The sequence below is a fragment of the Fundulus heteroclitus genome, chromosome 23, assembly GCF_011125445.2.
Source record: "Fundulus heteroclitus isolate FHET01 chromosome 23, MU-UCD_Fhet_4.1, whole genome shotgun sequence".
Taxonomy (NCBI): domain Eukaryota; kingdom Metazoa; phylum Chordata; class Actinopteri; order Cyprinodontiformes; family Fundulidae; genus Fundulus; species Fundulus heteroclitus.
The window spans coordinates 5578587-5591393 of NC_046383.1; the positions used below are offsets into that span (position 1 = coordinate 5578587).

At 46.6% G+C, this 12807-nt stretch overlaps 1 protein-coding gene and 1 long non-coding RNA gene across 2 annotated transcripts in view; both read left to right on the forward strand.

The window, feature by feature from the left end:
* Positions 1-277: 277 nt before the first annotated feature.
* Positions 278-698, forward strand: LOC118557286. Its single transcript, XR_004927767.1, has 2 exons — positions 278-430; positions 605-698. It is a non-coding gene; the product is annotated as an uncharacterized LOC118557286 (long non-coding RNA).
* Positions 699-1719: 1021 nt separating this feature from the next.
* drp2 (dystrophin related protein 2) overlaps positions 1720-12807 on the forward strand; it is a 165985-nt gene continuing 154897 nt past the window's right edge. The window contains exon 1 of the mRNA XM_021316064.2: positions 1720-1809. The gene's annotated coding sequence lies outside the window, so the exon portion shown is untranslated. The remainder of the gene's footprint in view (positions 1810-12807) is intronic.

The following is a 12807-nucleotide window of genomic DNA, read 5'->3' on the forward strand; positions in this document are numbered from 1 at the left end:
CAAACGATGGAGACTTTACTTTTTACTTACATCAAGATGTTACAGTGTTAGCCTGGGTTTTTTTTTAGCCTTAATTTGCTAAAGACATGGCCTATTTAAGAATATTGCATATCAAATACGAGGGGTTTTAACCTCCTTTGTCTTCTGATATTGTTGTATAAGGTAAAATAGGTAAATGTAAAAAATAGCCACATGTAACAAACCACATGGAATATATACAATGTTGTATTATTGGCTATATATATATATATATATATATATATATATATATGTAAAGCGGTGCATAAATGTTCCAAAAGGGGGTGCTGTTTTCTGCAATTCCTGGCACTACCGCAATTCTAACATGTTTGTCCTGCTGGGGACACCGTAGTGCAGGGGATTTTTTGTGCGCGAACGCTGTATTCCTTACAGTGTGTTTACTGCCTGTAAGGTAAGCAGCAGCTCTGCTAGCCCGGTGTAAAAATATATTTTACATTAATATGGAGCTATTTCTATTTGGTCAGTTTGCCAGTTAAATACAAATTGCATTTTGTATTTGTGATGTTTGAATATTTTGTAAAAAAGAAAATGTTTGAATGCTGACAGTGTGTTTACTGCCTGTAAGGTGGACGAAATAAACGCGCCAAGGTCTCCCCACAACTAAGAGCCCTGTGTCCAGTTCCTCTTCTGCACGGAACACATCCCACCTTCACCCAAAAGAAAACACAACGCAGAGTCCATAGGGTGTCTTCTACCAGCTGCAGGTTTAAAGAGGGAAAGCCTGGGTTACATATACATATATATATATATATATATATATATATATATATATATATAGTATATATATATATATATATATATATATATATATATATATATATATATATATATATATATACGTACAAACATACAAAGACAAAAGCTCTCTATTTACTGATCTGTCCGATCCTGATCCTGAAAAATGAAGCGTAACTGAAACAATGAGAACCTGGATAAAAAGGAAATGAGTTTCCTCTGGAGGTTGGCAGGACTTAGCCTTAAAAACAGGTTGGGTATCATCCTGGGAACCTTCACAGTAGAGCTGTTGCTTCTCTACTTTGAAAGAAGTCAATTAAAGTGGTTCTGGGACCTGGTCAGGATACTCTCTTCAAAGGGGTTTACAGGCACGTCCCACTGGAAGGAGACCCGGGGGAAAACAGAGAACTTGAGGAACAACTTATCCGGTCTGGCCCAAAGGCCCCTTAGGAACCCCAAGAATGGTCAAGTGGATGTTGCTGGGGAGATCTGGCTTTCCCCCTGGACCTGTTGCCCCCCGTGACCATATCTCAGATAAGAGGAAAGGATGTATGTATGGACGGATGGATTTATGGATGGAGATGTATTGGTGTGGTTATTCTCTTTCATACTTTAGCTTCATCTTTGTTTTTGTACACAAAGTACATTTTCTTCAAAACGAGATCACTAATATGTCAAACCGTTCTAATTGCAATTGGTGAGCAAAGTGTCTTTTTAACATGAGCTCATGTTTTAGCGTGTAGGTTGAAGAACAACAGGCAGATGGCCTTTTCCCATTCCTTATGGGCAGTGGGAGATGAGAATGTAGGTGTAAGCAGGAATGCTGGAAGACAGACCAGGCTTTGACCGAGACAGAAGTCTCTACTGCTTAGGTCACCCGTCTCCCTCCCTTTTTCGTGTCTGTTTTTGTTCTTCCTTTCCCCTCTTCCATATTCATCCCAGTGCGCAGCGAAGACATCTTTGCATTCTCTGCCAAGACTGGGTAAATAAAGACAGCTCACCTGTGGCAACGACACAGCGAGTGTGCTTTTTAAGGTAGGCACCGCACATCATGAAAGAATTACATTTATCTCCAAAGATCTGGTAATGAGGATTGCTTGTGACTCCCCCGACTGTTTTTCAGTGCTGCAGTCTTGAGTTTTGTGATTAAAATCAACATGTACACATGGTGTAGCAGCATGGTGACTTTGATCTTCTGATGCTTTGTCTGCACAGTTAAACTGTCTTCTCTTTGTCGCTGTGAAATCCAGTAAAGTGTGGCGTGCAATCTTTTATCCTCCGCAGCTCGTTTGATTTGAAATTCATACATTGTCTGCAAAGTGTCCTTCCTAGTTGTTTTGGCTTGAGTGGTTCAAAGAAAAGAAGAGAGAGAGAGAGAAAAGGAGGTCTGAGGTTAGTCCCTATACGAGTAATTGGGCCGTGATTTGTGTTGGAAGCTGCTATGAAAAATATAAAAGTGAGAGTTGTGGCTAGAGCAGAAACATAATGTTGTCTGTCACTCCTCAGTAAAGTCTGTTCTGGAGGGAGGAAAAAAAAAAACGCTGCACTTCCTCTTGACTTAGCAATGCCACATCTAATCATGACTGTAAATAATGCATGTTCAGAGCTTGACTCATGGTTTTGAAGTTTAATGCAAGAGACAGAGTCACCCAAAGCCTTGCTGTGTGAGCCGGTGCATACCTGCAATGGTGCAGATGATTTACTAGGAGGAAAACACGGTAGAAACATTAGAATGACATGGGTTTTTAAGCAAACATTCTTCTTTTCATTGATTGAATTGTGGTGTGCCACTAAATAAACATTTTATGTATCATGGTTACAGTACCTGCAAAGGTATTCAAGCCCTTTGCACCTTTTCCAGTTTTCGAAAGTCACAACCACAAACTCTGCTGTATTTTATTGAGAGTTTAGTGTGCTAAAGCAACAGAAAGCAGAGCAACAAGTGGAGAAAAAAACATGACATGGCAAAAACAAATATAAAATCAAATGTGTGGAATGTGTGAAATTGACTCACATTATGCTGTAATTACAGCCGCACCTCCTTTAGGGTATGTCTCTACCACCATTTGACATCTTGAGACTGATTCTTTTTGTCCATTCATCTTTGAAAAAATAGCTAAACTTCAGTCAAATTAAATCGAGAGCAAACGTGAAGAGTATTTTTCAGTCTTGGTGCAGATTCTTAATTGAATTTAGATCATTCATGTTCCTGGTAGATTTAGGTTTAGATTCAGGCTGATGTCAGTTTTCCTGCCACATTGAGTCTTTTGCATGTACGTCCAAATGTTTAGTTTTAGCGTCACCTGACCAGAACATCTTCTTCCACAGCTGCACATGCACTGTCCCCTACTTGGCTTGTGGCAAACTGCTAATAGGACTTTCTTCTGTGTGCCACTGAAAGTTGTCCAGTCAACAGATTCTTCCACCATATATGAGGAACTCTGCTGCTCCTCTTGGAAGCCTCTCTGATTTCCCTGTCAGCTTAGGTCTTGTTAGTTTTGCAGAAGTGCTTCCTTTCCATTTTCAGTTGATGGACTGGTGAGAGCTTGGGTAGTTTTATACCCTGTCATGGTTGAGTTTTGGTTTGGCTTTGTTTTTCTGTTACTTTCATTTTTTCATCTCTTTTGGGTTAGGTTTGACTTTATTTATTGTTAGTTTTCAGTCATCAGTTATTTTCTGTCAATTTTCACTTCTCCTCCTCAGCAGTCAGTCACACCTGATATCATTTGCTGGTTAATTAGTCAGACCCTGGTGTCACCTGTCAGTTCTCTATTTAAACCTCCCTCTGTCTTTAGTTCAGCACTGGGCCGTCATCATCATCCCACACCTCTCCATGCCAGTCCCCGGTTTGCCTTGGAAGCTTTGTTTTGCTCCTTTTGTTAAGGTTAGTCCTGTCAGTCACTCTAAAGACTGTTCGTTCACTGTTTGTTCCTGGAGAGGTTCTGCTCTGTGCCCTGGTGTCTCTCAAGTTCTGCTAACCTGACTAGCCGCCCTGGAGAAGCTCAGCTCTGAGCCCTGGTGTCTCTCAAGTTCTGCTAACCTGACTAGCCGCCCTGGTGAAGCTCAGCTCTGAGCCCTGGTGTCTCTCAAGTTCTGCTAACCTGACTAGCCGCCCTGGTGAAGCTCAGCTCTGTGTCCTGGTGTCTCTCAAGTTCTGCTAACCTGACTAGCCGCCCTGGTGAAGCTCAGCTCTGTGCCCTGGTGTCTCTCAAGTTCTGCTAACCTGACTAGCCGCCCTGGTGAAGCTCAGCTCTGTGCCCTGGTGTCTCCAAATGAACTGCTAACCTGAGTGCTATGAGGCCTGCTAGCCGAGCAGCTCTTAGCAAGTGTGGACTCTCTGTCTCCGGGCCGTCAGCTCCTGCCATCACCTTCTCTCCGTTCCTGTACAACCAGCTCCTCTGGCCTCATCAAACCTCCACCCATCAACCTTGTAATAAATACTCTCAAACTTTTAGTCCCGTGTGTGCATCCTGAGTTTATCGGTAAACAAAATCGTGACAGTACGGCCCAGTCACAAGGTGAACTCAGGCGCCATGCGGGACTTACCTGCAGGAGTTGACGACCCGGAAATCATTGCATATTTAGAGATGTGCCAACGTCAGATGAGGGAAAGGTACGCCAGGATGGCTTCTGCCCGGAACCCTGCGCCACCGATCCGGGCCAACTCTACTCCCCTGGTGGTCCAAGTGGGTGTGGTAACGGCTACTTCAGAGCCCGGGAAAGGAAGCCGCTCAGCCTCTCGTCGTCTCGGTCATCATCTCCATGACTCACAGCTGGCCCCTCGAGTAAAGCACATCGTTCCACCTAGCAGACCCCCACGCATCGAGGAGAGCCAGCTGTGGGAGTTCTACTACGGAGACCGAGACGACCTTCTGCCCTGTTGGCCAGCTGCCACCCCCGAGATTGCCTCAGATTCCTCATCTGTCCCCTCCCGGCGAAGACGGCGTAACCACCGGCGCGGAGGGTCCGTCAAGGTACAAGAGGAGGATCCGCCTCCAACCTCGGCGATCTCCGAAGCCTGTAGTCCGGCGCCGCTCTCCGAAGCCTGTAGCCCGGCGCCGCTCTCCGAAGCCTGTAGCCCGGCGCCGCTCTCCGAAGCGTGTAGCCCGGCGCCGCTCTCCGAAGCGTGTAGCCCGGCGCCGCTCTCCGAAGCCTGTTGCCCGTCACAGCCCGAAGTAGCCGAAGAGTTGGTTCAGTCTCCGCCCGAAAGCTCCGAGCTGCCTAAAACAGACCCGTCGGCCGACGAGGTAGTTGTTTCGCCTCAAGCCGAGGCCTCCGAGGGAGCTGTTCTGCCTCAAGCCGAGGCCTCCGAGGGAGCTGTTCCGCCTCAAGCCGAGGCCTCCGAGGGAGCCGCTTTGCCTCAGCCCGAGGCCTCCGAGGGAGCCGCTTTGCCTCAGCCCGAGGCCTCCGAGGGAGCCGCTTTGCCTCAGCCCGAGGCCTCCGAGGGAGCCGCTTTGCCTCAGCCCGAGGCCTCCGAGGGAGCCGCTTTGCCTCAGCCCGAGGCCTCCGAGGGAGCCGCTTTGCCTCAGCCCGAGGCCTCCGAGGGAGCCGCTTTGCCTCTGTTCAAGTCCCGTGAGGAGGTCCAGGAGGACCTGCCTCCGCCCAAGCCTCGTGAGGAGGTCCAGGAGGACCTGCCTCCGCCCAAGCCTCGTGAGGAGGTCCAGGAGGACCTGCCTCCGCCCAAGCCTCGTGAGGAGGTCCAGGAGGACCTGCCTCCGCCCAAGCCTCGTGAGGAGGTCCAGGAGGACCTGCCTCCGCCCAAGCCTCGTGAGGAGGTCCAGGAGGACCTGCCTCCGCCCAAGCCTCGTGAGGAGGTCCAGGAGGACCTGCCTCCGCCCAAGCCTCGTGAGGAGGTCCAGGAGGACCCGCCTCTGGCCTCGGTTTCCACCGAGACCTGTAGCTTGGCACCTCCTCCAACTGATCCGTTTGGCCGGAGCCGCAGACTGCGGACTTCGAGCCGCTCGACTCTGCCTCGTCGGGGCCGTCCACCACGGCGCCCGTCTCTGACTCCTCTGTTTGGCCGGAGCCGCAGACTGCGGACTTCGAGCCGCTCGACTCTTCCTCGTCGGGGCCGTCCACCACGGCGCCCGTCTCTGACTTTCCTGTTCGGCCGGAGCCGCCGACCGTGGTCTCCGGGCCGCTTGACTCTGCCTCGTCGGGGCCGCCCTCCTCGAGGGTTTAATCGAGCGATGCTGCTCCGCCGCCTGCCTCGTCCAGGACGACCTCCACGAAGACTTTTTCTTTTTTTTGCTTAGCAGCCGTTTTTGCCTGAGCCCTTAAGGCCAGTGCCTTGTTGTTTTTTTTGGGCTCGATTTCAGTTTTTGATTTACTTAGGATTTTTGGGGTGTTAGAGTTATTTAGGGGTTCTTGTTTTCTTAGAGTTCTTAGTCTCTGTTTTGCTTTTGTTTTTCCTGCTCCGTTTTAGGATTCTAGATTTCGCCTTAGTTTCCAGGCTTTGCTTTATTTCCTCATTTACAGCCTTAGTTCTCTGGTTTTCTCGTTAGTTTACTTATTCATGTTCTAGTTTTCTTGTTTTGCCTTAATTTCTAGTTTAGCTTTAGTCTCATAATTTTGCTTAAGTATTGTTTTTTACCTTAGTTTTTCAGCTTCAGTTTGTGTTACACTAGCTATCTAGTTTTACATTAGTTTACCAGTTCGGGTCCTAGTTTCTCTGTTTTGTTTTTATTTTCTGGTATCGTTTTAGTTTTCTGCTTAGTGTTTTTGTCTTGATTCAGGGGTAGCTTTAGTTTTTTCTTTTGTGGTGCTATCCCTGTTCTAGTCTTGCCTTTATTTTCTAATTCTTAGTTTAAATTCTTTATTTTGTCCTGCGCTCTCCCAGCGCTCCTTAGTTCCTAGCGCTTGCTTAGGTTTCTGACCCCTGATAATGAGCTGTTTCACGCTCCTTCGGTTTGGCTTAGTTAAGTTTTTTGTCCTTCTTGTTCCTCGGCCTTCTTAAATTTTGACCCCTTGGATCCTCGGCGTGTTATAACGCCCTTTGTCTCCTGACGTATTAGGATGCCCTTTGTTCCTGGTTCCCTGGTGTTTAGATTTCTAGCGTTTAGATTTAGTGTTCCCGACGTGCTTAGACGCGCTCTGTTCTCGATTCCCCGGCGTGTTAGGACGCCCTCTGCTTTCGGTTCCCCGGCGTGTTAGGACGCCCTCTGTTTTCGGTTCCCCGGCGTGTTAGGACGCCCTCTGTTTTCGGTTCCCCGGCGTGTTAGGACGCCCTCTGTTTTCGGTTCCCCGGCGTGTTAGGACGCCCTCTGTTTTCGGTTCCCCGGCGTGTTAGGACGCCCTCTGTTTTCGGTTCCCCGGCGTGTTAGGACGCCCTCTGTTTTCGGTTCCCCGGCGTGTTAGGACGCCCTCTGTTTTCGGTTCCCCGGCGAGTTAGGACGCCCTTTGTTCTCGGTTCCCCAGCGTGTTGGGACGCCCTCTGTTCTCGGTTCCCCGGCGTGTAAGTACGCCCGTTCCTTCCCTTTGGCGTTAAGTACGCCCGTTCCTTCCCTTTGGCGTTAAGTACGCCCGTTCCTTCCCTTTGGCGTTAAGTACGCCCGTTCCTTCCCTTTGGCGTTAAGTACGCCCGTTCCTTCCCTTTGGCGTTAAGTACGCCCGTTCCTTCCCTTTGGCGTTAAGTACGCTCGTTCCTTCCATTTGGCGCTGTCGTGCGCTCGTTCCTTCCCTTTGGCGCTGTCGTGCGCTCGTTTCTTCCCTCTGGCGCTGTCGTGCGCTCGTTTCTTCCCTCTGGCGCTGTCGTACGCCTGTTTCTTCCCTCTGGCGTTGTCGTACGCCTGTTTCTTCCCTCTGGCGTTGTCGTACGCCTGTTCTTCCCTCTGGCGTTGTCGTACGCCTGTTCTTCCCTCTGGCGTTGTCGTACGCCTGTTCTTCCCTCTGGCGTTGTCGTACGCCTGTTCTTCCCTCTGGCGTTGTCGTACGCCTGTTCTTCCCTCTGGCGTTGTCGTACGCCTGTTCTGCCTTGTGGCGATGTTCGCCTGTCAGCGTCGGTTAGATGCCCTTTGTTGGCCTACCAGGGGCTGTTAGTAACCCCTTTAGTCCGCTTTTGTTTTTCCTTGTTTCAGATCGCCCTGAGTGGGTAGTTTTTTGTTTTTGGCCCACCATCCGTACCACCCTCCACCCACCCAGGTTAGATCAGCTTGGTTATGACTCTTGCCCGCCATCCTGCCTTCCCTCCACCCACCCTGGTTCGGTCACTTTGTAGTTTGTTTTGTTTGATGTTAGGCCGTCCGGAGTCCGGCCTTGAGGGGGGGGTAATGTCATGGTTGAGTTTTGGTTTGGCTTTGTTTTTCTGTTACTTTCATTTTTTCATCTCTTTTGGGTTAGGTTTGACTTTATTTATTGTTAGTTTTCAGTCATCAGTTATTTTCTGTCAATTTTCACTTCTCCTCCTCAGCAGTCAGTCACACCTGATATCATTTGCTGGTTAATTAGTCAGACCCTGGTGTCACCTGTCAGTTCTCTATTTAAACCTCCCTCTGTCTTTAGTTCAGCACTGGGCCGTCATCATCATCCCACACCTCTCCATGCCAGTCCCCGGTTTGCCTTGGAAGCTTTGTTTTGCTCCTTTTGTTAAGGTTAGTCCTGTCAGTCACTCTAAAGACTGTTCGTTCACTGTTTGTTCCTGGAGAGGTTCTGCTCTGTGCCCTGGTGTCTCTCAAGTTCTGCTAACCTGACTAGCCGCCCTGGTGAAGCTCAGCTCTGAGCCCTGGTGTCTCTCAAGTTCTGCTAACCTGACTAGCCGCCCTGGTGAAGCTCAGCTCTGAGCCCTGGTGTCTCTCAAGTTCTGCTAACCTGACTAGCCGCCCTGGTGAAGCTCAGCTCTGTGTCCTGGTGTCTCTCAAGTTCTGCTAACCTGACTAGCCGCCCTGGTGAAGCTCAGCTCTGTGCCCTGGTGTCTCTCAAGTTCTGCTAACCTGACTAGCCGCCCTGGTGAAGCTCAGCTCTGTGCCCTGGTGTCTCCAAATGAACTGCTAACCTGAGTGCTATGAGGCCTGCTAGCCGAGCAGCTCTTAGCAAGTGTGGACTCTCTGTCTCCGGGCCGTCAGCTCCTGCCATCACCTTCTCTCCGTTCCTGTACAACCAGCTCCTCTGGCCTCATCAAACCTCCACCCATCAACCTTGTAATAAATACTCTCAAACTTTTAGTCCCGTGTGTGCATCCTGAGTTTATCGGTAAACAAAATCGTGACATACCCTAACTTTGCTTTAAAAAAAGTAGACATCTTTCTCCCTGACCTGCCAGCTGTATGTCTCGGTCTTCATAATGTGGTTTACTCACTAATATTCTCTCATAAACCACGAGACCTTTAGAGAACAACTGGAATTATTAAGTTAAGCACACATGGACTTTGTTTATTAATTAGATGACTTCTTAGTCAACTATATATTGAGTCTACATATATTAGTCTGTCTGTATCTATGTATATATGTTATAAATAGTTTGTGTAGGGGAGTCAGAGCAAAGTGTGGCTAAATGTTAATTGAAAAAGGTGAATAGAAAAATTTTATCAAATCTGAGGTCCCTGGCAGAAATGCCTGTCCTTCTTTAGTCCATACTTCAGAAGAAAACCTTTTTTTTTTTCCCCCAAATCTGCCGACCTCAAGGTTTTATTTTGATGTTAGTTGATGGTGAACGACCCCATCAGCGTTCACATCATGAAAAGGGCAGATTTTAAAAGCAAATAAACAAATACATCTCCTTTCTGCTTTCACGCTTCATTGTGTCAAGCGTGGCCCCTGTGGCCTTATTCCCACTTTAGAGAAATGAATAAAATCTGTCAGCAGCACCATAAAGGTCCCAATTTCATTACTTTCAGAGGATTGGAGCTCAAGTAAGATCCTTGAAGTGCTAACTACATGCAGAGTCTCATGTGACCTCTGATTACCAGGGAAGAGAATGAGGCAGAGAGAGCAGAGGAGAGTTTGAGGGATGTGCTGATTCACATAAGAGTCGCCTACACTAACCAGAGCTGTCTGATTCTGGAGCGGGGAGAAAAAGAAGAGGAGAGATAACAGGAGACAGCAGCGAGAAAGAGATGGGGATGATTCATGTGAAAAGAAAAGAAAAGTAAAAAAAAAAGCCTCCTCTAGCAGATATGGAATGAGGTAACTCTGCAGAAGAAAGAAATGGTGGAGAGAAGAATGAATGAACAACAGATGGAGGTGGAGAAAAAACAGGGAGGCAAAAGGAAGGTAAAGATAAAGAAAAGGGATTAGTCTGCTCCGAAATAAAGTCTTTGGCTGCTTCTCACCGGGGAGCTGTAAACTCACATGTTGACACTGCAACAAAATTTTTCTCCTCATAATTTAATTTATTACCCCCTGAGCTTGGGAGAGAAGTTCTGAGAAGAAAGTAAATTGAAAGGCTTTAAATCAGCAGTGGTTTCTTGTAAATGTGAACATTTACCAGCTATGTTATGGCTTCTAAAGCTGTTCTTCATGCATCAACGTATAAAAATAAGAATCTTGTGTAAAGTTGTTCATTTTGAACTCCCTAAAAGAGCTTTTTGTCATCGTTGCTCACGCTCATTCGGAAATAAAAGTGTTGACAAAACCATGAATTTTTCTGTCTTAAGAAAAAAAAAGAAACTGCAACACAGAATGAGTAAATGAGTTTACTTAGCTAAAAAAAACATGCCCAACTAAACTGAACAAACTACACAATTAAGCTGTTTAATGCTTCTCTTCGTCTCATCATTTCTTGTCCTTTATTAGCTATACTAGATTGAACCGTTCAGAACTTTTATTTCATAGATTCAGCAACATGTCAACCATTCCTCTAGGATTTTGGTCAGTATTGATTCGGTGACGCCATGATTTGTGTGATGCATATCCATGATCCACCACCTTCCATTGGATGGAGATCTGGTGACCGTGTAGGCAGTTCTACAACTAATTCTCATATCAAATTAACCAATTTGAAACTATTTAAACTAACGTGGTGTATTACCGCGTAGGAACTAATAATTAGAAGATGGGTACACTGTGGTCATAAAATGATGGACATGGTCTGCAGCTTAGGCAGGCTAAGGTCTATAAATCATGCTACAGAAAATCTCCCCCACTCTATTCAACCACCAGCAGCTGCCTGAACATTGATCCAAAACGGGATGGATTCACGCTGTCATGTTGTTTGGCCCCAAAATCTGACCCCGCTATCTGAATGCTGCAGCTGAAGTCAAGACTCCACGGACCAAGCACCATTTTTCAAATCTGTTATTGTCTAGTTTTATTGAGCCCGAGCAAACTGTAGCCTAATTTTTCCTGACGTAAGTGGCATTGGTTGCTGCCCGCTACTGCTGTAGCTCATCTGCTTCAAAAGTTCAACGTTCTGTTCGTTCAGAGGTGGTATTATGGATTGGTTGGCTTTGAGATACTGCTGCCTCCGTATCGTCTCAAACAAGTCCAGCTTTTCTGCTGTGACCTCCGAGATCAACAAGACATTTTCTTCCGCTCACCTGCTGCTCACTGGACATTTTTCTTCTGTTTTGGATGATAGATCTGATAGATTTGTTTGTTTGAAACGCCAGTAGATCAGCAGTTTTTAAAACACTGACATCCACCCATCTGACACCAACCACTGTGCCTTCTCTCAAAACCCCTCTACTTTCCTGTTTGATGCTCGGTTTAAACTTTTGCAAGTTGTCTTCTCCATTTCTAGATAGGGGCAATGACGCAAGAGTCAGGGAGCTCATTCCTTTAACTGGCGGGTTGCTGGTTTGATCCTCCGATCTGACCGCCTCAGTCGTTGTGTCTTTGGGCAAGACACTTAACCCGAAGTGCCTGTTGTCGTTGATCAGCATGTGAATGCGTGAATGACTGATTGTAGAGTACCGTATTTTCCGGACTATAAGTCGCAGTTTTTTTCATAGTTTGGCTGGGGGTGCGACTGATACTCTGGAGCGACTTATGTGTGAAATTATTACACATTTTTACCGGTATATCATTACACCTGTTATTTTCACACCAAACAGAAGACAAGCTTTGCGCGGAGCGGGGGGAAGGAGACATGTTTTGCACGGACGAGCGTGGTGGTGTGGGGTGGGGTGTTGGAGAAGACAAGCTTTGTGCAGACGACCGGCGAAGCGGAGCACCTGTTATTTCACTATATGCACGCGCGAAAGAAACAACAAAAAAACGCCTGTTACCGTCAAATAAATATGCAAGCATATCGACTTAGGTGTAGCGTGAGTTTTGCAAGGCGGCCGCCTCACCAAGATAGCGCTGCGGGAAACACTGGTACAATTATTCAGCCTGTTGTTGCCTCTGTTCTATTTTTATTTAAAATTGCCTTTCAAGATGACATGTCTGTTCTTGATGTTGTATATTATCAAATAAATTTCCCGACTTATATATGTTTTTTCCTTCTTTATTATACATTTTATGGCTGGTGCGACTTGTACTCCGGAGCGACTTATAGTCCAGAAAATACGGTAAATGGCATCTTCGGACTTGATAAAGCGCCATACAGGTACAAGTCATTTAAATACCACAAAGCACTGAGTTGCCACCACGTGATTGGTGTGTTTTCTATTTCTGTAACTGAACAAGTATACATAATAAAGTGGCTGATAAGTAAATGATCCTTCCATACTTCATAAATACTTACCCATTTTGTTCTTATTCCTATTTTCTATTAGTTACATTACAGGCATACTATGTAGAGAATCTGCTTGTCTACACGTGGGTAGATTTGCTTTAAAAACAAGATAGCCAATGACAGCTTGTCTATATTAAGTCAACACTGGATCCAATAGCCAAAGTTGGCAGAAAACATTGTATATTAACCTGAGTTTTTTGACCTTCAGCCTTTTGGATTATTTGTGTTTTATCCATGGGGGAATGTGTGTATTTGTATTTGTGTGTGGGTGGGTGGGTGAGCATGTGTGTCGAAATAGGTGTGTTTGTATTGTATTTGTTTTTATCACCTGGAGGTGCACAGTTGTTAGAGCACAGATAATGGCAGAAAGCCTGAAACATTCGGCACCTCAGAGCGGCAAAGGGCATACTGCCATCCCA